This window comes from Pithys albifrons, chromosome 10 (genome assembly GCF_047495875.1).
Source record: "Pithys albifrons albifrons isolate INPA30051 chromosome 10, PitAlb_v1, whole genome shotgun sequence".
Classification (NCBI taxonomy): Eukaryota; Metazoa; Chordata; class Aves; order Passeriformes; family Thamnophilidae; genus Pithys; species Pithys albifrons.
The window spans coordinates 1,294,224-1,320,819 of NC_092467.1; positions in this window are offsets into that span (position 1 = coordinate 1,294,224).

Consider the following 26,596-nt stretch of genomic DNA (forward strand, 5'->3'; position numbering starts at 1 on the left):
GCAAATGTCGACGGCGCGTGCCACTTGCAAGTCTGGGAATGTGCCGTTTCTCATCCCAGAATTCCAGGCCAGCGAAGATTTCTCCCTGGGAAAAGGTGCCAGGACAGAAAGCGATTGTGCCTTTTCGTGGGTTAATGGGGCCCCAAAATTGGCAGCTGAGAGCCCAGGGCTGCCACCTTTTCCCTGGGCGCAAAGCTCGACGGTGCGTGCCGCATGCGGGTAAGGGAAAGAGCCGTTTTCAGCCCAGAATTCCAGACCAATGAAGATTCCTCCCAGGGAAAAGGTGCCAGGACAGGAAAGCGATTCTTCTTTTTCTAGGGTTAATGGGGCCCGTCATTGGCACCTTAGAGCCCAAGGCTGCCACCTTTTCCCTGGGCACAAAGCTCGACGGTGCGTTCCACTTGCAGGTCCGGGGAAGGGCCGTTTTTCAGCCCAGAATTCCAGACGGATGAAAATTCCTCCCAGGGAAAAGGTGCCAGGACAGAAAGCAAGTGTTATTTATCTAGTGTTAACGGGGCCCCATCATTGGCACCTGAGAGCCCAAGGCTGCCACCTTTTCCCTGGGCACAAAGCTAGATGGTGCCTGCCACGTGCAGGTCAGAGAAAGTGCTTTGTTCAGCCCAGGATTCCAGACGGATGACGACTCTTCCCAGGGAAAGGGCTCCCAGGACAGAAAGCGATTTTTCCATTTCTAGTGTTAATGGGGGCCCGTCATTGGCATCTGAGAGCCAGAGGTTGCCTCCTTTTCCCTGGGCGCAAAGCTCAACAGTGCGTGCCACGTGCTGGTCCCAAAAAGTGCCATTTTACAGCCCAGAATTCCAGACCAATGAAGACTCCTCCCAGGGAAAAAGTGCCAGGACAGAAAGCCATTGTGCTTTTTGTAAAGGTAATGGGGCCACATCAATGGCATGTGAGAGCCCAAGACTGCCACCTTTTCCCTGGACGCAAAGCTCGATGGTGCGTTCCACTTGCGGGTCCAGGAAAGTGCCGATTCTCAGACCAGAATTCCAAACCGATGAAGATTCCTCCCTGGGAAAAGGTGCCAGGACAGGAAGCCATTGTGCCTTTTGTAGGGGTAATGGGGCCCCATCATTGGCACCTGAGAGCCCAAGGCTGCCCCCTTTTCCCTTGGCACAAAGCTCGACGGTGTGTACCTTGTGCGGGTTTGGGGCAGTGCCATTTTTGAACCCAGATTTCCAGACGGACGAAGATTCCTCCCTGGGAAAAGGTGCTAGGACAGAAAGCAAGTGTTATTTTTCTAGTGTTAACGGGGACCCATCATTGGCACCTGAGAGCCCAAGGCTGCCACCTATTCGCCTGGGCGCAAATGTCGATGGCGCGTGCCACTTGCAGATCCGGGGAAGTGCCATTTTTCAGCCCAGAATTCCAGACGGATGAAGACACCTCCCAGGGAAAAGGTGCCAGGTCAGAAATCGAATTGTCCTTTTCTAGGGTCAATGGTGCCCCATCATTGGCACCTGAGACTTCAAGGCTGCCACCTTTTCGGTGGCCTAAACATCAACGGCACATACCACTTTCTTGTCCGGGAAAGTGCCGTTTGTCAGCCCTCAATTCCAGACGGATGAAGACTCCTCACAGGGAACAGGCTTCCAGGACAGAAAACGATTGTTCCATTTTTAGGGTTAATCGGGCCCCATCATTGGCAACTGAGAGCCCAAGGTTGCCTCCTATACCCTGGGTGCAAAGCTCGACCATGCGTGCTACGTGAGGGTCCGGGAAATTGCCGTTTCTCATTCCAGAATTCCAGACCGATGAAGATTCCTTCCTGGGAAAAGGTGTCAGGACAGAAAGCGATTGTTCCTTTTCTAGGGTTAATGGGGCTCTATCATTGACACCTGAGAGCCGAAGGCTGCAACCTTTTCCCTGAGCGCAAAGGTCGATGGTGCGTTCAACTTGCGGGTCCAGGAATGTGCTGTTTCTCATCCCAGAATTCGAGGCCGAAGATGATTTCTCCCAGGGAAAAGGTGCCAGGACAGAAAGCCATTGTGCCTTTTCTAGGGTTAATGGGGCCCCAAAACTGACACCTTAGAGCCCAAGGCTGCCACCTTTTCCCTGGGCGCAAAGCTCGACGGAGCGTTCCACGTGCGGGTCCGGGAAAGTCCCATTTTTCAACCCAGAATTCCAGACCTATGAAGATTCCTCCAAGGGAAAAGGTACCGGGAGACAAAGCCATTGTGTATTTTGCAATGCTAATTGGGTCCCATCATTGGCACCGGAGCTCCCAAGACTGCCACCTTTTCCCTGGACGCAAAGCTCGATGGTGCGTTCCACTTGCAGGTCCAGGAAAGTGCCGATTCTCAGACCAGAATTCCAAACCGATGAAGATTCCTCCCTGGGAAAAGGTGCCAGGACAGAAAGCCATTGTGCCTTTTGTAGGGGTAATGGGGCCCCATCATTGGCACGTACCACTTTCTTGTCCGGGAAAGTGCCGTTTTTCAGCCCTGAATTCCAGACGGATGAAGACTCCTCACAGGGAAGAGACTCCCAGGACAGAAAGCGATTGTTCCATTTCTAGGGTTAATCGGGCTCCATCATTGGCACCTGAGAGCCCAAGGTTGCCTCCTATACCCTCGGCGCAAACCTCGACCATGCGTGCTACGTGACGGTCCGGGAAATTCCCGTTTCTCATTCCAGAATTCCAGACCGGTGAAGATTCCTCCCTGGGAAAAGGTGCCAGGACAGGAATGGATTTCTCCTTTTCTAGGAGTAATGGGGACCCTTCATTGACACCTGAGAGCCGAAGGCTGCAACCTTTTCCCTGAGCACAAAGCTCGACGGTGCGTGCCACTTGCGGGTCCAGGAATGTGCTGTTTCTCATCCCAGAATTCGAGACTGATGAAGATTTCTCCCAGGGAAAAGGTGCCAGGAGAGAAAGCAATTGTGCCTTTTCTAGGGTTAATGGGGCCCCAAAATTGACACCTGAGAGCCCAAGGCTGCCACCTTTTCCCTGGGCGCAAAGCTCGACGGAGCGTTCCACTTACTGGTCCGGGAAAGTGCCATTTTTCAGCCCAGAATTCCAGACCTATGAAGATTCCTCAGAGGGAAAAGGTACCAGGAGACAAAGCCATTGTGTATTTTGTAATGCTAATTGGGCCCCATCATTGGCACCTGAGAGCCCAAGGCTGCCACCTCTTCCCCGGGTGCAAAGCTCGACGATGCATACCCTGTGCGGGTGCGGGAAAGGGCCGTTTTTCAGCCCAGAATTCCAGACGGAAGTCGATTCCTCTCTGGGAAAAGGTGCCAGGACAGAAAGCCATTGTGCCTTTTCTAGGGGTAATGGGGCCCCATCTTTGGCACCTGAGAGCCCAAGGCTGCCACCTTTTCCCTGGGCGCAAATGTCGACGGCGCATGCCACTTGCAAGTCCGGGAATGTGCCGTTTCTCATCCCAGAATTCCAGGCCAGCGAAGATTTCTCCCTGGGAAAAGGTGCCAGGACAGAAAATGATTGTGCCTTTTCGTGGGTTAATGGGGCCCCAAAATTGACACCTGAGAGCCCAAGGCTGCCACCTTTTCCCTGGACGCAAAGCTCGACGGAGTGTTCCACGTGCGGGTCCGAAAAAGTGCCATTTTTCAGCCCAGAATTCCAGACCCATGAAGATTACTCCCAGGGAAAATGTGCCAGGACAGAAAGCGATTGTTATTTATCTAGTGTTAACAGGGACCCATCGTTGGCACCTGAAAGCCCAAGACTGCCACCTTTTCCCTGGGCGCAAAGGTCGACGGTGTGCACCTTGTGCGGGTTTGGGGCAGTGTCATTTTTGAACCCAGATTTCCAGACGGAAGAAGATTCCTCCCTGGGAAAAAGTGCCAGGACAGAAAGCAAGTGTTATTTTTCTAGTGTTAACGGGACCACATCATTGGCACCTGAGAGCCCAAGGCTGCCACCTTTCCCCTGGGCGCAAAGCTAGATGGTGCCTGCCACGTGCAGGTCAGAGAAAGTGCTTTGTTCAGCCCAGGATTCCAGACGGATGACGACTCTTCCCAGGGAAAGGGCTCCCAGGACAGAAAGCGATTTTTCCATTTCTAGTGTTAATGGGGGCCCGTCATTGGCATCTGAGAGCCAGAGCTTGCCTCCTTTTCCCTGGGCGCAAAGCACGACAGTGCGTGCCGCGTGCTGGTCCCAGAAAGTGCCATTTTACAGCCCAGAATTCCAGAGCAATGAAGACTCCTCCCAGGGAAAAGGTGCCAGGACAGAAAGCCATTGTGCTTTTTGTAAAGGTAATGGGGCCCCATCATTGGCACCTGAGAACCCAAGACTGCAACCTTTTCCTTGGACGCAAAGCTCGATGGTGCGTTCCACTTGCAGGTCCAGGAAAGTGCCGATTCTCAGACCAGAATTCCAAACCGATGAAGATTCCTCCCTGGGAAAAGGTGCCAGGACAGAAAGCCATTGTGCCTTTTGTAGGGGTAATGGGGCACCATCATTGGCACCTGAGAGCCCAAGGCTGCCACCTTTTCCCTGGGCACAAAGCTCGACGGTGTGTACCTTGTGCGGGTTTGGGGCAGTGCCATTTTTGAACCCAGATTTCCAGACGGACGAAAATTCCTCCCTGGGAAAAGGTGCCAGGACACAAAGCAAGTGTTATTTATCTAGTGTTAACGGGGCCCCATCATTGGCACCTGAGAGCCCAAGGCTGCCACCTTTTCCCTGGGCACAAAGCTAGATGGTGCCTGCCACTTGTAGGTCAGAGAAAGACCTTTGTTCAGCCCAGGATTCCAGACAGATGGGGACTCCTTCCAGGGAAATGGCTCCCAGGACAGAAAGCGATTGTTCCATTTCTAGTGTTAATGGGGGCCCGTCATTGGCATCTGAGAGCCAGAGGTTGCCTCCTTTTCCCTGGGCGCAAAGCACGACAGTGCGTGCCGCGTGCTGGTCCCAGAAAGTGCCATTTTACAGCCCAGAAATCCAGAGCAATGAAGCCTCCTCCCAGGGAAAAGGTGCCAGGACAGAAAGCCATTGTGTTTTTTGTAAAGGTAATGGGGCCCCATCATTGGCACCTGAGAGCCCAAGACTGCCACCTTTTCCTTGGACGCAAAGCTCGATGGTGCGTTCCACTTGCGGGTCCAGGAAAGTGCCGATTCTCAGACCAGAATTCCAAACCGATGAAGATTCCTCCCTGGGAAAAGGTGCCAGGACAGAAAGCCATTGTGCCTTTTGTAGGGGTAATGGGGCACCATCATTGGCACCTGAGAGCCCAAGGCTGCCACCTTTTCCCTGGGCACAAAGCTCGACGGTGTGTACCTTGTGCGGGTTTGGGGCAGTGCCATTTTTGAACCCAGATTTCCAGACGGACGAAGATTCCTCCCTGGGAAAAGGTGCCAGGACACAAAGCAAGTGTTATTTATCTAGTGTTAACGGGGCCCCATCATTGGCACCTGAGAGCCCAAGGCTGCCACCTTTTCCCTGGGCACAAAGCTAGATGGTGCCTGCCACTTGTAGGTCAGAGAAAGTGCTTTGTTCAGCCCGGGATTCGAGACGGATGGGGACTCCTCCGAGGGAAAAGGCTCCCAGGACAGGAAGCGATTGTTCCATTTCTAGTGTTAATGGGAGCCTGTCATTGGCATCTGAGAGCCAGAGGTTGCCTCCTTTTCCCTGGGCGAAAAGCTCGACAGTGCGTGCCACGCGCTGGTCCCAGAAAGTGCCATTTTATAGCCCAGAATTCCAGAGCAATGAAGACTCCTCCCAGGGAAAAGGTGCCAGGACAGAAAGCCATTGTGCTTTTTGTAAAGATAATGGGGCCCCATCATTGGCACCTGAGAGCCCAAGGCTGCCACCTTTTGCCTGGGCACAAAGCTCGACGGTGCGTTCCACTTGCGGGTCCAGGAAAGTGCCGATTCTCAGACCAGAATTCCAAACCGATGAAGATTCCTCCCTGGGAAAAGGTGCCAGGACAGGAAGGCATTGTGCCTTTTGTAGGGGTAATGGGGCACCATCATTGGCAGCTGAGAGCCCAAGGCTGCCCCCTTTTCCTGGGCGCAAAGATCGACGGTGTGTACCTTGTGTGCGTTTGGGGAACTGCCATTTTTGAACCAAGATTTCCAGACGGACGAAGATTCCTCCCTGGGAAAAGGTGCCAGGACACAAAGCAAGTGTTATTTTTCTAGTGTTAACGGGACCCCATCATTGGCACCTGAGAGCCCAAGGTTGCCTCTTATACCCTGGGCGCAAAGCTCGACCATGCGTGCTACGTGAGGGTCCGGGAAATTGCCGTTTCTCATTCCAGAATTCCAGACCGATGAAGATTCCTCCCTGGGAAAAGGTGTCAGGACAGAAAGCGATTGTTCCTTTTCTAGGGGTAATGGGGCTCCATCATTGACACCTGAGAGCCGAAGGCTGCAACCTTTTCCCTGAGCGCAAAGCTCGACGGTGCGTGCCACTTGCGGGTCCAGGAATGTGCTGTTTCTCATCCCAGAATTCGAGGCCGATGAAGATTTCTCCCAGGGAAAAGGTGCCAGGAGAGAAAGCAATTGTGCCTTTTGTAAGGGTATGGGGGCCTCAAAATTGACACCTGAGAGCCCAAGGCTGCCACCTTTTCCCTGGGCGCAAAGCTCGAAGGAGCGTTCCACGTGCGGGTCCGGGAAAGTGCCATTTTTCAGCCCAGAATTCCAGACCTATGAAGATTCCTCAGAGGGAAAAGGTACCAGGAGACAAAGCCATTGTGTATTATGTAATGCTAATTGGGCCCCATCCTTGGCACCTGAGAGCCCAAGGCTGCCACCTTTTCCCTGGGTGCAAAGCTCGACGGTGCATACCCTGTGCGGGTCCGGGAAAGGGCTGTTTTTCAGCCCAGAATTCCAGACGGAAGTCGATTCCTCTCTGGGAAAAGGTGTCAGGACAGAAAGCCATTGTGCCTTTTCTAGGGGTAATGGGGCCTCATCTTTGGAAGCTGAGAGCCCAAGGCTGCCACCTTTTTCCTGGGCGCAAATGTCGACAGCACGTGCCACTTGCAAGTCCGGGAATGTGCCGTTTCTCATCCCAGAATTCCAGGCCAGCGAAGATTTCTCCCTGGGAAAAGGTGCCAGGACAGAAAGCGATTGTGCCTTTTCGAGGGTTAATGGGGCCCCAAAATTGGCAGCTGAGAGCCCAGGGCTGACACATTTTCCCTGGGTGCAAAGCTCGACGGTGCGTGCCGCATGCGGGTAAGGGAAAGAGCCGTTTTCAGCCCAGAATACCAGACCAATGAAGATTCCTCCCAGGGAAAAGGTGCCAGGACAGAAGGCAACCTTGGGCTCTCAGGTGCCAATGATGGAGCTTGATTAACCCTAGAAATGGAACAATCGCTTTCTGTCCTGGGAGTCTCTTCCCTGTGAGGAGTCTTCATCCGTCTGGAATTCAGGGCTGAAAAACGGCACTTTCCCGGACAAGAAAGTGGTACGTGCCGTTGATGTTTGCGCCCACGGAAAAGGTGGCAGCCTTGAAGTCTCAGGTGCCAATGATGGGGCACCATTGACCCTAGAAAAGGACAATTCGATTTCTGACCTGGCACCTTTTCCCTGGGAGGTGTCTTCGTCCGTCTGGAATTCTGGGCTGAAAAATGGCACTTCCCCGGACCCGCAAGTGGCACGCGCCGTCGACATTTGCGCCCGGGCAAAAGGTGGCAGCCTTGGGCTCTCAGGTGCCAATGATGGGGCCCCGTTAACACTAGAAAAATAACACTTCCTTTCTGTCCTGGCACCTTTTCCCAGGGAGGAATCTTCGTCCGTCTGGAAATCTGGGTTCAAAAATGGCACTGCCCCAAACCCGCACAAGGTACACAACGTCGAGCTTTGCGCCCAGGGAAAAGGGGGCAGCCTTGGGCTCTCAGGTGCCAATGATGGGGCCCCATTACCTCTAGAAAAAGAACAATCGCTTTCTGTCCTGGCACCTTTTCCCTGGGAGGAATCTTCATTGGTCTGGAATTCTGGGCTGTAAAATGGCACTTTCTGGGACCAGCTCGTGGCACGCACTGTCATGCTTTGGGCCCAGGGAAAAGGAGGCAACCTCTGGCTCTCAGATGCCAATGACGGGTCCCCATTAACACTAGAAATGGAACAATCGCTTTCTGTCCTGGGAGCCTTTTCCCTGGGAGGAGTCGTCACCTGTCTGGAATCCTGGGCTGAACAAAGCACTTTCTCTGACGTGCACGTGGCAGGCACCATCTAGCTTTGTGCCCAGGGAAAAGGTGGCAGCCTTGGGCTCTCAGGTGCCAATGATGGGTCCCCGTTAACACGAGATAAATAACAATCGCTTTCTGTCCTGGCACCTTTTCCCTGGGAGGAATTTTCGTTCGTCTGGAATTCTGGGCTGAAAAACGGCACTTCACCGGACCTGCAAGTGGAACGCACCATCGAGCTTTGCGCCCACGGAAAAGGTGGCAGCCTTGAACTCTCAGGTGCCAATGATGGGGCCCCATTACCTCTAGAAAAAGAACAATCGCTTTCTGTCCTGGCACCTTTTCCCTGGGAGGAATCTTCATTGGTCTGGAATTCTGGGCTGAAAAGGGCCCTTTCCCTTACCGGCATGTGGCACGCACTGTCGAGCTTTGCGCCCAGGGAAAAGGTGGCAGCCCTGGGCTCTCAGCTGCCAATTTTGGGGCCCCATTAACCCTAGAAAAGGCACAATCGCTTTTTGTCCTGTCATCTTTTCGCAGGGAGAAATCTTCGCTGGCCTGGAATTCTGGGATGAGAAACGGCACATTCCCGGACTTGCAAGTGGCACGCGCCGTCGACATTTGCTCCCAGGGAAAAGGTGGCAGGCTTGGGCTCTCAGGTGCCAAGATGGGGCCCCATTACCACTAGAAAAGGCACAATGGCTTTCTGTCCTGACACCTTTTCCCAGAGAGGAATCTTCTTCCGGCTGAAATTCTGGGCTGAAAAACAGCCCTTCCTCGGACCCGCACAGTGTATGCACCGTCGAGCTTTGCACCCAGGGAAAAGGTGGCAGCCTTGGGCTCTCAGGTGTCAATTTTGGGGTCCCATTACCCCTAGAAAAGGCACAATTGCTTTCTGTCCTGGCATCTTTTCCCTGGGAGAAATCTTCATCGGCCTCGAATTCTGGGATGAGAAACAGCACATTCCTGGACCCGCAAGTGGCACGCACCGTCGAGCTTTGCGCTCAGGGAAAAGGTTGCAGCCTTCGGCTCTCAGGTGTCAATGATGGAGCCCCATTAAGCCTAGAAAAGGCACAATCGCTTTCTGTCCTGACACCTTTTCCCATGGAGGAATCTTCGTCCGTTTGTAAATATGGGTTCAAAAACGGCACTGCCCCAAACCCGCACAAGGTACACACCGTCGAGCTTTGCACCCAGGGAAAAGGGGTCAGCCTTGGGCTCTCAGCTGCCAATGATGGTGCCCCATTACCCCTACAAAAAGCACAATGGCTTTCTGTCCTGGCACCTTTTCTCAGGCAGGAATCTTCATCGGTTTGGAATTCTGGTCTGAGAATCGGCCCTTTTCTGGACCCGCAAGTGGAACGCACCATCGAGCTTTGCGTCCAGGGTAAAGGTGGCAGCCTTGGGCTCTCAGGTGCCAATGATGGGGCCCCATTACCTTTACAAAAAGCACAATGGCTTTCTGTCCTGGCACCTTTTCCCTGGGAGGAGTCTTCATTGCTCTGGAATTCTGGGCTGTAAAATATACTTTCTGGGACCAGCACGTGGCACGCACTGTCATGCTTTGCGCCCAGGGTAAAGGAGGCAACCTCTGGCTCTCAGATGCCAATGACGGGCCCCCATTAACACTAGAAATGGAACAATCGCTTTCTCTCCTGGGAGCCTTTTCCCTGGGAGGAGTCGTCATTCGTCTGGAATCCTGGGCTGAACAAATCACTTTCTCTGACCTGCACGTGGCAGGCACCATCTAGCTTTGTGCCCAGGGAAAAGGTAGCAGCCTTGGGCTCTCAGGTGCCAATGATGGGTCCCCGTTAACACTAGAAAAATAACACTTACTTTCTCTCCTGGCACCTTTTCCCTGGGAGGAATTTTCGTCCGTCTGGAATTCTGGGCTGAAAAACGGCACTTCCCCGGACCTGCAAGTGGAACGCACCGTCGAGCTTTGTGCCCAGGGAAAAGGTGGCAGCCTTGGGCTCTCAGGTGCCAATGACGGACCCCATTACCCCTAGAAAAAGAACAATGGTTTTCTGTCCTGGCACCTTTTCCCTGGGCGGAATCTTCATTGTTCTGGAATTCTGGGCTGAAAACGACTCTTTCCCTTACCCGCATGCGGCACGCACCGTCGAGCTTTGCACCCAGGGAAAAGGTGGCAGCCCTTGGCTCTCAGCTGCCAAATTTGGGGCCCCATTAACCCTAGAAAAAGAACAATCGCTTTCTGTCCTGGCACCTTTTTCCAGCGAGAAATCTTCGCTGGCCTGGAATTCTGGGATGAGAAACGGCACATTCCCTGACTTGCAAGTGGCACGCGCCGTCGACATTGGCGCCCAGGGAAAAGGTGGCAGCCTTGGGCTCTCAGGTGCCAAAGATGGGGCCCCATTACCCCTAGAAAAGGCACAATGGCTTTCTGTCCTGACACCTTTTCCCAGAGAGGAATCGACTTCCGTCTGAAATTCTGGGCTGAAAAACGGCCCTTTCCCGCACCCGCACAGTGTATGCACCGTCGAGCTTTGCACCCAGGGAAAAGGTGGCAGCCTTGGGCTCTCAGGTGCCAATGATGGGGCCCAATTAGCATTGCAAAATACACAATGCCTTTGTCTCCTGGTACCTTTTCCCTCTGAGGAATCTTCATAGGTCTGGAATTCTGGGCTGAAAAATGGCACTTTCCCGGACCCGCATGTGGAACGCTCCGTCGAGCTTTGCGCCCAGGGAAAAGGTGGCAGCCTTGGGCTCTCAGGTGTCAATTTTGGGGCCCCATTACCCTAGAAAAGGCACAATCGCTTTCTGTCCTGGCACCTTTTCCCTGGGAGAAATCTTCATCAGTCTCGAATTCTGGGATGAGAAACAGCACATTCCTGGACCCGCAAGTGGCACGCACCGTCGAGCTTTGCGCTCAGGGAAAAGGTTGCAGCCTTCGGCTCTCAGGTGTCAATGACGGAGCCCCATTAACCCTAGAAAAGGAACTATCGCTTTCTGTCCTGACACCTTTTCCCAGGAAGGAATCTTCATCGGTCTGGAATTCTGGAATGAGAAACGGCAATTTCCCGGACCCTCACGTAGCACGCATGGTCGAGCTTTGCGCCCAGGGTATAGGAGGCAACCTTGGGCTCTCAGGTGCCAATGATGGGGCCCGATTAAGCCAAGAAATGGAACAATCTCTATCTGTCTTGGGAGCCTCTTCCCTGTGAGGAGTCTTCATCCGTCTGGAATTGAGGGCTGACAAACGGCACTTTCCCGGACAAGAAAGTGGTACGCGCCGTTGATGTTTGCGCCCACGGAAAAGGTGGCAGCCGTGAACTCTGAGGTGCCAATGATGGGGCACCATTGACCCTAGAAAAGGACAATTCGATTTCTGACCTGGCACCTTTTCCCTGGGAGGTGTCCTTGTCCGACTGGAATTCTGGGCTGAAAAATGGCACTTCCCCGGACCCGCAAGTGGCCCGCGCCGTCGACATTTGCGCCCGGGCAAAAGGTGGCAGCCTTGGGCTCTCAGGTGCCAATGATGGGGCCCCATTACCTTTACAAAAAGCACAATGGCTTTCTGTCCTGGCACCTTTTCCCTGGGAGGAGTCTTCATTGGTCTGGAATTCTGGGCTGAAAATGGTACTTTCTAGGACAAGCACGTGGCACGCACTGTCGTGCTTTGTGCCCAGGGAAAAGGAGGCAAGCTCTGGCTCTCAGATGCCAATGACGGGCCCCCATTAACACTAGAAATTGAACAATCACTTTCTGTCCTGGGAGCCCTTTCCCTGGCAGGAGTCGTCATCCGTCTCGAATCCTGTGCTGAACAAAGCACTTTCTCTGCCCTGCACGTGGCAGGCACCATCAAGCTATGCGCCCAGGGAAAAGGTGGCAGCCTTGGGCTCTCAGGTGCCACGGATGGGTCCCCGTTAACACTAGAAAAATAACACTTGCTTTCTGTCCTGGCACCTTTTCCCAGGGAGGAATCTTCGTCCGTCTGGAAATCTGGGTTCAAAAATGGCACTGCCCCAAACCCGCACAAGGTACACACCGTCGAGCTTTGCGCCCAGGGAAAAGGGGGCAGCCTTGGGCTCTCAGCTGCCAATGATGGGGCCCCATTACCCCTACAAAAGGCACAATGGCTTTCTGTCCTGGCACCTTTTCTCAGGGAGGAATCTTCATCGGTTTGGAATTCTGGTCTGAGAATCGGCCCTTTTCTGGACCCGCAAGTGGAACGCACCATCGAGCTTTGCGTCCAGGGAAAAGGTGGCAGCCTTGGGCTCTCAGGTGCCAATGATGGGGCCCCATTACCTTTACAAAAGGCACAATGGCTTTCTGTCCTGGCACCTTTTCCTTGGGAGGAGTCTTCATTGGTCTGGAATTCTGGGCTGTAAAATGGCACTTTCTGGGACCAGCTCGTGGCACGCACTGTCGTGCTTTGCGCCCAGGGAAAAGGAGGCAACCTCTGGCTCTCAGATGCCAATGACGGGCCCCCATTAACACTAGAAATGGAACAATCGCTTTCTGTCCTGGGAGCCCTTTCCCTGGGAGGAGTCGTCAGCCGTCTGGAATCCTGGGCTGAACAAAGGTCTTTCTCTGACCTGCACGTGGCAGGCACCATCTAGCTTTGCGCCCAGGGAAAAGGTGGCAGCCTTGGGCTCTCAGGTGCCAATGATGGGTCCCCGTTAACACGAGATAAATAACAATCGCTTTCTGTCCTGGCACCTTTTCCCTGGGAGGAATTTTCGTTCGTCTGGAATTCTGGGCTGAAAAATGCCACTTCCCTGGACATGCAAATGGAACGCACCGTCGAGCTTTGCGCCCAGGCAAAAGGTGGCAGCCTTGGGCTCTCAAGTGCCAATGATGGGGCCCCATTAACCCCAGAAAAGGCACAATCGCTTTCTGTCCTGGCACCTTTTCCCAGGGCGGAATCTTCATCGCTCTGGAATTCTGGGCTGACAAACGGCTCTTTCCCTTACTGGCATGTGGCACGCACCATCGAGCTTTGCGCCCAGGGAAAAGGTGGCAGCCCTGGGCTCTCAGCTGCCAATTTTGGGGCCCCATTAACCCTAGAAAAGGCACAATGGCTTTCTGTCCTGACACCTTTTCCCAGGGAGAAATCTTCGCTGGCCTGGAATTCTGGGATGAGAAATGGCACATTCCCTGACTTGCAAGCGGCACGCGCCGTCGACATTTGCGCCCAGGGAAAAGGTGGCAGCCTTGGGCTCTCAGGTGCCAATGATGGGGCCCCATTACCCCTAGAAAAGGCACAATGGCTTTCTGTCCTGACACCTTTTCCCAGAGAGGAATCGACTTCTGTCTGGAATTCTGGGCTGAAAAACGGCCCTTTCCCGGACCCGCACAGGGTATGCACCGTCGAGCTTTGCGCCCAGGGAAAAGGTGGCAGCCTTGGGCTCTCAGGTGTCAATTTTGGGGCCCCATTAACCCTAGAAAAGGCACAATCGCTTTCTGTCCTGGCACCTTTTCCCAGGGAGAAATCTTCATCGGCCCCGAATTCTGGGATGAGAAACAGCACATTCCTGGACCCGCAAGTGGCACGCACCGTCGAGCTTTGCGCCCAGGGAAAAGGTTGAAGCCTTGAACTCTCAGGTGCCAATGATGGTTCCCCATTACTCCTAGAAAAGGAGAAATCGATTCCTGTCCTGGCATCTTTTCCCAGGGAGGAATCTTCATCCGTCTGGAATTCTGGAATGAGAAACGGCAATTTCCCGGACCCTCACGTAGCACGCACCGTCGAGCTTGGCACCCAGGTTAAAGGGCTCTCAGGTGCCTGTGACGGGGCCCGATTTCGCCTAGAAATGGAACAATGGCTTTCTGTCCTGGCACCTTTTCCCTGGGAGGAATCTTCATCCGTCTGGAATTCTGGGCTAAAAAACGGCACTTTCCCAGACAAGAAAGTGGCACGCACCCTCGACATTTGCGCCCAGGGAAAAGGTGACAGACTTGGGCTCTCAGGTGCCAATGATGGGGCCCCGTTAATACTAGAAAAATAATACTTGCTTTCTGTCCTGGCACCTTTTCCCAGGGAGGAATCTTCGTCCGTCTGGAAATCTGGGTTCAAAAATGGCACTGCCCCAAACCCGCACAAGGTACACATCGTCGAGCTTTCCGCCCAGGGAAAGGGGGGCAGCCTTGGGCTCTCAGGTGCCAATGATGGTGTCCCATTACCCCTACAAAATGCACAATGGCTTTCTGTCCTGGCACCTTTTCCCAGGGAGGAGTCTTCATCGGTTTGGAATTCTGGTCTGAGAATCGGCATTTTCCCGGACCCGCATGTAGAACGCACCATCGAGCTTTGCGTCCAGGGAAAAGGTGGCAGCCTTGGGCTCTCAGGTGCCAATGATGGGGCCCCATTACCCCTACAAAAGGCACAATGGTTTTCTGTCCTGGCACCTTTTCCCAGGGAGGAATCTTCATCGGCCCCAAATTCTGGGATGAGAAACAGCACATTCCTGGACCCGCAAGTGGCACGCACCGTCGAGCTTTGCGCTCAGGGAGAAGGTTGCAGCCTTGGGCTCTCAGGTGCCAGTGATGGGTCCCCATTACTCCTAGAAATGGAGAAATCCATTCCTGTCCTGGCACATTTTCCCAGGGAGGAATCTTCATCGGTCTGGAATTCTGGAATGAGAAATGGCAATTTCCCGGACCCTCACGTAGCACGCACCGTCGAGCTTTGCACCCAGGTTAAAGGGCTCTCAGGTGCCTGTGACGGGGCCCGATTTCGCCTAGAAATGTAACAATCGCTTTCTGTCTTGGCACCTTTTCCCTGGGAGGAATCTTCGTCTGTCTGGAAATCTGGGTTCACAAATGGCACTGCCTCGGACCCGGACGAGGTACACACCGTCGAGCTTTGCGCCCAGGGAAAAGGTGGCAGCCTTGGGCTCTCAGGTGCCAATGATGGTGCCCCATTACCCCTACAAAAGGCACAATAGCTTTCTGTCCTGGCACCTTTTCCCAGGAAGGAATCTTCATGGGTTTGGAATTCTGGACTGAGAATCGGCATTTTCCCGCACCCGCATGTAGAACGCACCATCGAGCTTTGCGTCCAGGGAAAATGAAGCAACCTCTGGCTCTCAGATGCCATTGACGGGCCCCCATTACTCCTAGAAAAGGAGAAATCCATTCCTGTCCTGGCACCTTTTCCCAGGGAGGAATCTTCATCGGTCTGGAATTCTGGAATGAGAAATGGCAATTTCCCGGACCCTCACGTAGCACGCACCGTCGAGCTTTGCACCCAGGTTAAAGGGCTCTCAGGTGCCTGTGACGGGGCCCGATTTCGCCTAGAAATGTAACAATCGCTTTTTGTCTTGGCACCTTTTCCCTGGGAGGAATCTTCGTCCGTCTGGAAATCTGGGTTCACAAATGGCACTGCCCCGGACCCGGACGAGGTACACACCGTCGAGCTTTGCGCCCAGGGAAAAGGGGGCAGCCTTGTGCTCTCAGGTGCCAATGATGGGGCCCGATTAACCCTAGAAATGGAACAATCGCTTTCTGTCCTGGGAGCCTCTTCCCTGTGAGGAGTCTTCATCCGTCTGGAATTCAGGGCTGAAACACGGCCCTTTCCCGGACAAGAAAATGGTACGCGCCTTTGACGTTTGCGCCCACGGAAATGGTGGCAGCCTTGGGCTCTCAGGTGCCAATGATGTGGCCCCATTAACCCTAGAAAAGGAGAAATCGATTCCTGTCCTGCCACCTTTTCCCAGGGAGGAATCTTCATAGGTCTGGAATTCTGGGCTGAGAAACGGCACTTTCTGGGACCAGCAGGTAGCACGCATGGTCGAGCTTTGCACCCAGGTTAAAGGAGGCAAACTTGGGCTCTCAGATGCCTGTGACGGGTCCCGATTTCGCCTAGAAATGCAACAATCGCTTTCTGTCCTGGCACCTTTTCCCTGGGAGGAATCTTCATCCGTCTAGAATTCTGGGCTAAAAAAAGGCACTTTCCCAGACAAGAAAGTGGCATGCACCCTCGACATTTGCGCCCAGGGAAAAGGTGGCAGCCTTGGGCTCTCAGGTGCCAAAGATGGGGCCCCATTACTCCTAGAAAAGGCACAATGGCTTTCTGTCCTGACACCTTTTCCCAGAGAGGAATCGACTTCTGTCTGGAATTCTGGGCTGAAAAACGGCCCTTTCCCGGACCCGCACAGGGTATGCACTGTCGAGCTTTGCACCCAGGGAAATGGTGGCAGCCTTGGGCTCTCAGGTGCCAATGATGTGGCCCCATTAACCCTAGAAAAGGAGAAATCGATTCCTGCCCTGGCACCTTTTCCCTGGGAGGAATCTTCATTGGTCTGGAATTCTGGAATGAGAATCGGCACTTTCCTGGACCCTCACGTAGCACACACCGTCGAGCTTTGCACCCAGGTTAAAGGGCTCGCAGGTGCCTGTGACGGGGCCCGATTTCGCCTAGAAATGGAACAATCGCTTTCTGTCCTGGCACCTTTTCCCTGGGAGGAATCTTCATCCGTCTAGAATTCTGGGCTAAAAACCGGCACTTTCCTGGACAAGAAAGTGGTACGCGCCGTTGATGTTTGCGCCCACGGAAAAGGTGGCAGCCTTGAACTCTCAGGTGCCAATGATGGGGCATCATTGACCCTAGAAAAGGACAATTCGATTTCTGACCTGGCACCTTTTCCCTGGGAGGTATCTTCGTCCGTCTAGAATTCTGGGCTGAAAAATGGCACTTCCCCGGACCCGCAAGTGGCACGCGCCGTCGACATTTGCACCCAGGCAAAAGGTGGCAGCCTTGGGCTCTCAGGTGCCAATGATGTGGCCCCATTAACCCTAGAAAAGGAGAAATCGATTCCTGTCCTGGCACCTTTTCCCAGGGAGGAATCTTCATCCGTTTGGAATTCAGGAATGAGAAACCGCAATTTCCTGGGCCCTGACGTAGCACGCACCGTCGAGCTTTGCACCCAGGTTAAAGGGCTCTCAGGTGCCTGTGATGGGGCCCGATTTCGCCTAGAAATGGAACAATCGCTTTCTGTCCTGGCACCTTTTCTCTGGGAGGAATCTTCATCCGTCTAGAATTCTGGGCTAAAAAACGGCACTTTTCCAGACAAGAAAATGGCACGCACCCTCGACATTTGCGCCAAGGGAAAAGGTGGCAGCCTTGGGCTCTCAGGTGCCAATGATGGGGCCCCGTTAACACTAGAAAAATAACACTTGCTTTCTGTCCTGGCACCTTTTCCCAGGGTGGAATCTTGGTCCGTCTGGAAATCTGGGTTCAAAAATGACAGGCCCCCATTAACACTAGAAATGGAACAATCGCTTTCTGTCCTGGGAGCCTTTTCCCTGGGAGGAGTCGTCATTGGTCTTTAATCCTGGGCTGAACAAAGCACTTTCCATGCCCTGCACGTGGCAGACACCATCTAGCTTTGCGCCCAGGGAAAAGGTGGCAGCCTTGGGTTTTCAGGCTCTCAGGTGTCAATGATGGAGCCCCATTAACCCTAGAGAAGGAACAACCGCTTTCTGTCCTGACACCTTTTCCCAGGGAGGAATCTTCATCGGTCTGGAATTCTGGAATGAGAAACGGCAATTGCCCGGACTCTTACGTAGCACGCATGGTCGAGCTTTGCACCCAGGGTATAGGAGGCAACCTTGGGCTCTCAGGTGCCAATGATGGAGCCCGATTAACCCTAGAAATGGAACAATCGCTTTCTGTCCTGGGAGCCTCTTCCTGTGAGGAGTCTTCATCCGTCTGGAATTCAGGGCTGAAAAACGGCACTTTCCCGACAAGAAAGTGGTACGCGCCATTGATGTTTGCACCCACGGAAAAGGTGGCAGCATTGGGCTCTCAGGTGCCAATGATGGGGCCCCATTAACACTAGAAAAATAACACTTGCTTTCTGTCCTGGCACCTTTTCCCAGGGAGGAATCTTCGTCCGTCTGGAAATCTGGGTTCAAAAATGGCACTGCCCCAAACCCGCACAAGGTACACACCGTCGAGCTTTGCGCCCAGGGAAAAGGAGGCAGCCTTGGGCTCTCAGGTGCCAATGATGGTGCCCCATTACCCCTACCAAAGGCACAATGGCTTTCTGTCCTGGCACCTTTTCCCAGGGAGGAATCTTCATCGGTTTGGAATTCTGGTCTGAGAATCGGCACTTTCCTGGACCCGCAAGTGGAACGCACCATCGAGCTTTGCGCCCAGGGAAAAGGTGGCAGCCTTGGGCTCTCAGGTGCCAATGATGGGGCCCCATTACCCCTAGAAAAAGAACAATCGCTTTCTGTCCTGGCACCTTTTCCCTGGGAGGAATCTTCATCGCTCTGGAATTCTGGGCTGAAAACGGCTCTTTCCCTTACCAGTATGTGGCATGCACCGTTGAGCTTTCGCCCAGGGAAAAGGTGGCAGCCTTGGGCTCTCAGCTGCCAATTTTGGGGCCCCATTAACCCTAGAAAAGGCACAATCACTTTCTGTCCTGGCACCTTTTCCCAGGGAGAAATCTTCGCTGGCCTGGAATTCTGGGATGAGAAACGGCACATTCCCGGACTTGCAAGTGGCACGCGCCATCGACATTTGTGCCCAGGGAAAAGGTGGCAGCCTTGGGCTCTAAGGTGCCAAAGGTGAGGTCCCATTACCCCTAGAAAAGGCACAATGGCTTTCTGTCCTGACACCTTTTCCCAGAGAGGAATCGACTTCCGTCTGGAATTCTGGGCTGAAAAACGGCCCTTTCCCGGACCCGCACAGGGTATGCACCGTCGAGCTTTGCACCCAGGGAAATGGTGGCAGCCTTGGGTATTCAGGTGCCAATGATGGGGCGCCATTACCATTACAAGATACACAATGGCTTTGTCTCCTGGTACCTTTTCCTCTGAGGAATCTTCATCGCTCTGGAATTCTGGGCTGAAAAATGGCACTTTCCCGGACCCGCACGTGGAACGCTCCGTCGAGCTTTGTGCCCAGGGAAAAGGTGGCAGCCTTGGGCTCTCAGGTGTCAATTTTGGGGCCCCATTACCCTAGAAAAGGCACAATCGCTTTCTGTCCTGGCACCTTTTCCCTGGGAGAAATCTTCATCCGCCTCGAATTCTGGGATGAGAAACAGCACATTCCTGGACCCGCAAGTGGCACGCACCGTTCAGCTTTGCGCTCAGGCAAAAGTTTGCAGCCTTCGTCTCTCAGGTGCCAGTGATGGGTCCCCATTACTCTAGAAAAGGTGGCAGCCTTGAACTCTGACGTGCCAATGATGGGGCACCATTGACCCTAGAAAAGGACAATTCGATTTCTGTCCTGGCTGCCACCTTTTCCCTGGGCGCAAAGCTCAAAGGTGCGTACCATGTGCGAGTCTGGGAAAGTGTCATTTTTCAGCCCAGAATTCCAGATGGATGAAGACTCCTCACAGGGAAAAGGCTCCCAGGACAGATAGCGATTGTTCCATTTCTAGGGTTAATCAGGCCCCATCATTGGCTCCTGAGAGCCCAAGGTTGCCTCCTATATCCTGGGCGCAATGCTCGAGCATGCGTGCTACGTGAGGGTACGGAAAATTGCCGTTTCTCATTCCAGAAGTCCAGACCCATGAAGATTCCACCCTGGGAAAAGGTGTCAGGACAGAAAGCCATTGTGCCTTTTCTAGGGGTAATGGGGCCCCATCTTTGGCACCTGAGAGCCCAAGGCTGCCACCTTTTCCCTGGGCGCAAATGTCAATGGCGCGTGCCATTTGCAAGTCCGAGAATGTGCCGTTTCTCATCCCAGAATTCCAGGCCAGCGAGGATTTCTCCCAGGGAAAAGGTGCCAGGACAGAAAGCAATTGTGCCTTTTCTAGGCTTAATGGGGCCCCAAAAATTGGCAGCTGAGGGCCCAGGACTGCCACCTTTTCCCTGGGCGCAAAACTTGACGGTGCGTGCCACATGAGGGTAAGGGAAAGAGCCCTTTTCAGCCCAGAATTCCAGACCAATGAAGATTCCTTCCAGGGAAAAGGTGCCAGGACAAAAAGCAATTGTTCTTTTTCTAGGGGTAATGGGGCCCCATCATTGACACCTGAGAGCCCAAGGCTGTCACCTTTTGCCTGGGCGCAAAGCTCGACGGTGCGTTCCACTTGCGGGTCCGGGGAAGTGCCGTTTTTCAGCCCAGAATTCCAGACGGATGAAAATTCCTCCCTGGGAAAAGGTGCCAGGACAGAAAGCGATTGTTATTTATCTAGTGTTAACGGGGACCCATCATTGGCACCTGAGAGCCCAAGGCTGACACCTTCTCCCTGGGTGCAAACATCAACGGTGCGTACCCTGTGCGGGTCCGGGAAAGTGCCATTTTTCAGCCCTGAATTCCAGACGGATGACGACTCCTCCCAGGGAAAAGGCTCCCAGGACAGAAAGCGATTGTTCCATTTCTAGTCTTAATGGGGGCCCGTCATTGGCATCTGAGAGCCAGAGGTTGCCTCCTTTTCTCTGGACGCAAAGCTCGACAGTGCGTGCCACATGCTGGTCCCAGAAATTGCCGTTTCTCATTCCAGAATTCCAGACCGATGAAGATTCCTCCCAGGGAAAATGTGCCAGGACAGAAAGCAAGTGTTATTTTTCTAGTGTTAACGGGGCCCCATCGTTGGCACCTGAGAGCCCAAGGTTGCCTCCTATACCCTGGGTGCAAAGCTCGACCATGCGTGCTATGTGAAAGTCCGGGAAATTGCCGTTTCTCATTCCAGAATTCCAGACCGATGAAGATTCCTCCCTGGGAAAAGGTGCCAGGAGACAAAGCCATTGTGTATTTTGTAATGCTAATTGGGCCCCATCATTGGCACCTGAGAGCTCAAGGCTGCCACCTTTTCCCTGCGTGCAAACCTCGACGGTGCATACCCTGTGCGGGTCCGGGAAATGGCTACTTTTCAGCCCAGAATTCCAGACGGAAGTCGATTCCTCTCTGGGAAAAGGTGTCAGGACAGAAAGCCGTTGTACCTTTTCTAGGGGTAATGGGGCCCCATCTTTGGCACCTGAGAGCCCAAGGCTGCCACCTTTTCCCTGGGCACAAATGTCGATGGCGCGTGCCACTTGCAAGTCCGGGAATGTGCCGTTTCTCATCCCAGAATTCCAGGCCAGCAAAGATTTCTCCCTGGGAAAAGGTGCCAGGACAGAAAGCCATTGTGCCTTTTCTCAGGTAATGGGGCCCAAAAATTGACACCTGAGAGCCCAGGGCTGCCACCTTTTCCCTGGGCGCAAAGCTCGACGGTGCGTGCCACATGAGGGTAAGGGAAAGAGCCCTTTTCAGCCCAGAATTCCAGACCAATGAAGATTCCTCCCTGGGAAAAAATGCCAGGACAGAAAGCGATTGTTCTTTTTCTAGGGGTAATGGGGCCCCATCATTGACACCTGAGAGCCCAAGGATGTCACCTTTTGCCTGGGCACAAAGCTCGACGGTGCGTTCCACTTGCGGGTCCGGGGAAGTGGCGTTTTTCAGCCCAGAATTCCAGACGAATGAAAATTCCACCCTGGGAAAAGGTGCCAGGACAGAAAGCGATTGTTATTTATCTAGTGTTAACGGGGACCCATCATTGGCACCTGAGAGCCCAAGGCTGACACCTTTTCCCTGGGTGCAAACATCAACGGTGCGTACCCTGTGCGGGTCCGGGAAAGTGCCATTTTTCAGCCCTGAATTCCAGACGGATGACGACTCCTCCCAGGGAAAAGGCTCCCAGGACAGAAAGCGATTGTTCCATTTCTAGTTTTAATGGGGGCCCGTCATTGGCATCTGAGAGCCAGAGGTTTCCTCCTTTTCTCTGGGCGCAACGCTCGAAAGTGCGTGCCACATGCTGGTCCCAGAAATTGCCGTTTCTCATTCCAGAATTCCAGACCGATGAAGATTCCTCCCAGGGAAAAGGTGCCAGGACAGGAATCGATTTCTCCTTTTCTCGGCTTAATGTGACCCCATCATTGGCACCTGAGAGCCCAAGGCTGCCACCTTTTCCCTGGGAGCAAATGTCGACGGCGCGTGCCACTTGCGGGTCCGGGGAAGTGTCATTTTTCAGCCCAGAATTCCAGACGGACGAAGACACCTCCCAGGGAAAAGGTGCCAGGTCAGAAATCGAATTGTCCTTTTCTAGGGTCAATGGTGCCCCATCATTGGCACCTGAGAGTTCAAGGCTGCCACCTTTTCCGTGGGCGCAAACATCAACGGTCGTACCACTTTCTTGTTAGGGAAAGTGCCGTTTTTCAGCCCAGAATTCCAGATGGATGAAGACTCCTCACAGGGAAGAGGCTCCCAGGACAGAAAGCGATTGTTCCATTTCTAGGGTTAATCGGGCCCCATCATTGGCACCTGAAAGCCCAAGGTTGCCTCCTCTACCCTGGGCGCAAAGCTCGACCCTGCGTGCTACGTGAGGGTCCGGGAAATTGCCGTTTCTCATTCCAGAATTCCAGACCGATGAAGATTCCTCCCTGGGAAAAGGTGCCAGGACAGGAATGGATTTCTCCTTTACTAGGAGTAAAGGGGACCCGTCATTGGCATCTGAGAGCCAGAGCTTGCTTCCTTTTCCCTGAGCGGAAAGCTCGACGGCGCGTGCCACCTGTGGGTCCGGGGAAGTGCCATTTTTCAGCCCAGAATTCCAGACCTATGAAGATTCCTCAGAGGGAAAAGGTACCAGGAGACAAAGCCATTGTGTATTTTGTAATGCTAATTGGGCCCCATCATTGGCACCTGAATACCCAAGGCTGCCACCTTTTCCCTGGGTGCAAAGCTCGACGGTGCATAAGCTGTGCGAGTCCGGGAAAGTGTCATTTTTCAGCCCAGAATTCCAGACGGATGAAGACTCCTCACAGGGAAAAGGCTCCCAGGAAAGAAAGCGATTGTTCCATTTCTAGGGTTAATCGGGCCCCATCATTGGCACCTGAGAGCCCAAGGTTGCCTCCTATACCCTGGGTGCAAATCTCGACCATACGTGCTATGTGAAAGTCCGGGAAATTGCCGTTTCTCATTCCAGAATTTCAGACCGATGAAGATTCCTCCCAGGGAAAAGGTGCTAGGACAGAAAGCGATTGTTCTTTTTCTAGGGGTAATGGGGCCCCATCATTGGCACCTGAGAGCCCAAGGCTGTCACCTTTTGCCTGGGCGCAAAGCTCGACGCTGAGTTCCACTTGCAGGTCCGGGGAATTGCCGTTTTTCAGCCCAGAATTCCAGACGGACGAAAATTCCTCCCAGGGAAAAGGTGCCAGGTCAGAAATGGAATTGTCCTTTTATAGGGTCAATGGTGCACCATCATTGGCACCTGAGAGTTCAAGACTGCCACCTTTTCCATGGGCGCAAACATCAACGGCGCGTACCATGTGCGGGTCCGGGAAAGTGCCGTTTTTCAGCCCTGATTTCCAGACGGATGAAGACTCCTCACAGGGAAGAGGCTCCCAGGACAGAAAGCGATTGTTCCATTTCTAGGGTTAATCGGGCCCCATCATTGGCACCTGAGAGCCCAAGGTTGCCTCCTATACCCTGGGTGCAAAGCTCGACCATGCGTGCTATGTGAAAGTCCGGGAAATTGCCGTTTCTCATTCCAGAATTCCAGACCGATGAAGATTCCTCCCAGGGAAAAGGTGCCAGGAGACAAAGTCATTGTGTATTTTGTAATGCTAATTGGGCCCCATCATTGGCACCTGAGAGCCCAAGGCTGCCACCTCTTCCCTGGGTGCAAACCTCGACGGTGCATACACTGTGCGGGTCTGGGAAAGGGCTACTTTTCAGCCCAGAATTCCAGACGGAAGTCGATTCCTCCCTGGGAAAAGGTGTCAGGACAGAAAGCCATTGTGCCTTTTCTAGGGGTAATGGGGCCCCATCTTTGGCACCTGAGAGCCCAAGGCTGCCACCTTTTCCCTGGGCGCAAATGTCGACGGCGCGTGCCACTTGCAAGTCCGGGAAAGTGCCGTTTCTCATCCCAGAATTCCAGGCCAGCAAAGATTTCTCCCTGGAAAAGGTGCCAGGACAAAAAGCGATTGTGCCTTTTCTAAGGTTAATGGGGCTTCAAAATTGGCAGCTGAGAGCCCAGGGCTGCCACCTTTTCCCTGGACGCAAAGCTCGACGGTGCGTACCATGTGCCGGTCCGGGAAAGTGCCATTTTTCAGCCCTGAATTCCAGACGGATGAAGACTCCTCCCAGGGAAAAGGCTCCCTGGACAGATAGCGATTGTTCCATTTCTAGGGTTAATCGGGCCCCATCATTGGCACCTGAGAGCCCAAGGTTGCCTCTTATACCCTGGGCGCTAAGCTTGACCATGCGTGCTACGTGAGGGTGCGGGCAATTGCCGTTTCTCATTCCAGAATTCCAGACCGATGAAGATTCCTCCCTGGGAAAAGGTGCCAGGACAGGAATCGATTTCTCCTTTTCTAGGAGTAATGGGGACCCTTCATTGGCACGTGAGAGACGAAGGCTGCAACCTTTTCCCTGAGGGCAAAGCTCGACGGTGCGTGCCACTTGCGGGTCCAGGAATGTGCTGTTTCTCATCCCAGAATTCGAGGCCGATGAAGATTTCTCCCAGGGAAAAGATGCCAGGAGAGAAAGCAATTGTGCCTTTTCTAGGGTTAATGGGGCCCCAAAATTGACACCTGAGAGCCCAAGGCTGCCACCTTTTCCCTGGGCGCAAAGCTCGACGGAGCGTTCCACGTACGGGTCCTGGAAAGTGCCATTTTTCAGCCCAGAATTCCAGACCTATGAAGATTCCTCAGAGGGAAAAGGTACCAGGAGACAAAGCCATTGTGTATTTTGTAATGCTAATTGGGCCCCATCATTGGCACCTGAATACCCAAGGCTGCCACCTTTTCCCTGGGTGCAAACATCAACGGTGCATACACTGTGCGAGTCCGGGAAAGTGTCATTTTTCAGCCCTGAATTCCAGACGGATGAAGACTCCTCACAGGGATAAGGCTCCCAGGACAGAAAGCGATTGTGCCATTTCTAGGGTTAATCGGGCCCCATCATTGGCACCTGAGAGCCCAAGGTTGCCTCCCATACCCTGGGTGCAAAGCTCGACCATGCGTGCTACGTGAGGGTCCGGGAAATTGCCGTTTCTCATTCCAGAATTCCAGACTGATGAAGATTCCTCCCAGGGAAAAGGTGCCAGGACAGAAAGCAATTGTTCTTTTTCTAGGGGTAATGGGGCCCCATCATTGGCTCCTGAGAGCCCAAGGCTGTCTCCTTTTGCCTGGGCGCAAAGCTCGACAGTGCGTTCCACTTGCGGGTCCGGGGAATTGCCGTTTTTCAGCCCAGAATTCCAGACGGACGAAAATTCCTCCCAGGGAAAAGGTGCCAGGTCAGAAATCGAATTGTCCTTTTCTAGGGTCAATGGTGCCCCATCATTGGCACCTGAGAGTTCAAGACTGCCACGTTTTCCATGGGCGCAAACATCAACGGCGCGTACCATGTGCGGGTCCGGGAAAGTGCCGTTTTTCAGCCCTGAATTCCAGACGGATGAAGACTCCTCACAGGGAAAAGGCTCCCAGGACAGAAAGCGATTGTCCCATTTCTAGTGTTAATCGGGCCCCATCATTGGCACCTGAGAGCCCAAGGTTGCCTCCTATACCCTGGGTGCAAAGCTCGACCATGCGTGCTATGTGAAAGTCCGGGAAATTGCCGTTTCTCATTCCAGAATTCCAGACCGATGAAGATTCCTCCCTGGGAAAAGGTGCCAGGACAGGAATTGATTTCTCCTTTTCTAGGAGTAATGGGGACCCAGACTGGGCACCTGAGAGCCGAAGGCTGCAACCTTTTCCCTGAGCGCAAAGCTCGACGGTGCGTGCCACTTGCGGGTCCAGGAATGTGCTGTTTCTCATCCCAGAATTCCAGGCCAGCGAAGATTTCTCCCTGGGAAAAGGTGCCAGGAGAGAAAGCGATTCTGCCTTTTCTAGGGTTAATGGGGCCCCAAAATTGGCAGCTGAGAGGCCAGGGCTGCCACCTTTTGCCTGGGCTCAAAGCTCGACGGTGCGTGCCACATGCGGGTACGGAAAGAGCCCTTTTCAGCCCAGAATTCCAGACCAATGAAGATTCCTCCCAGGGAAAAGGTGCCAGGCCAAAAAGCGATTGTTCTTTTTCTAGGTGTAATGGGGCCCCATCATTGACACCTGAGAGCCCAAGGCTGTCACCTTTTGCCTGGGCGCAAAGCTCTATGGTGCGTTCCACTTGCGGGTCCGGGGAAGTGCCGTTTTTCAGCCCAGAATTCCAGACGGATGAAAATTCCTCCCTGGGAAAAGGTGCCAGGACAGAAAGCGATTGTTATTTATCTAGTGTTAACGGGGACCCATCATTGGCACCTGAGAGCCCAAGGCTGCCACCTTTTCCCTGGGTGCAAACATCAACGGTGCGTACCCTGTGCGTGTCCGGGAAAGTGCCATTTTTCAGCCCTGAATTCCAGACGGATGACGACTCCTCCCAGGGAAAAGGCTCCCTGGACAGAAAGTGATTGTTCCATTTCTAGTGTTAATGGGGGCCCATCATTGGCATCTGAGAGCCAGAGGTTGCCTCCTTTTCTCTGGGCGCAACGCTCGAAAGTGCGTGCCACATGTTGGTCCTAGAAATTGCCGTTTCTCATTCCAGAATTCCAGACCGA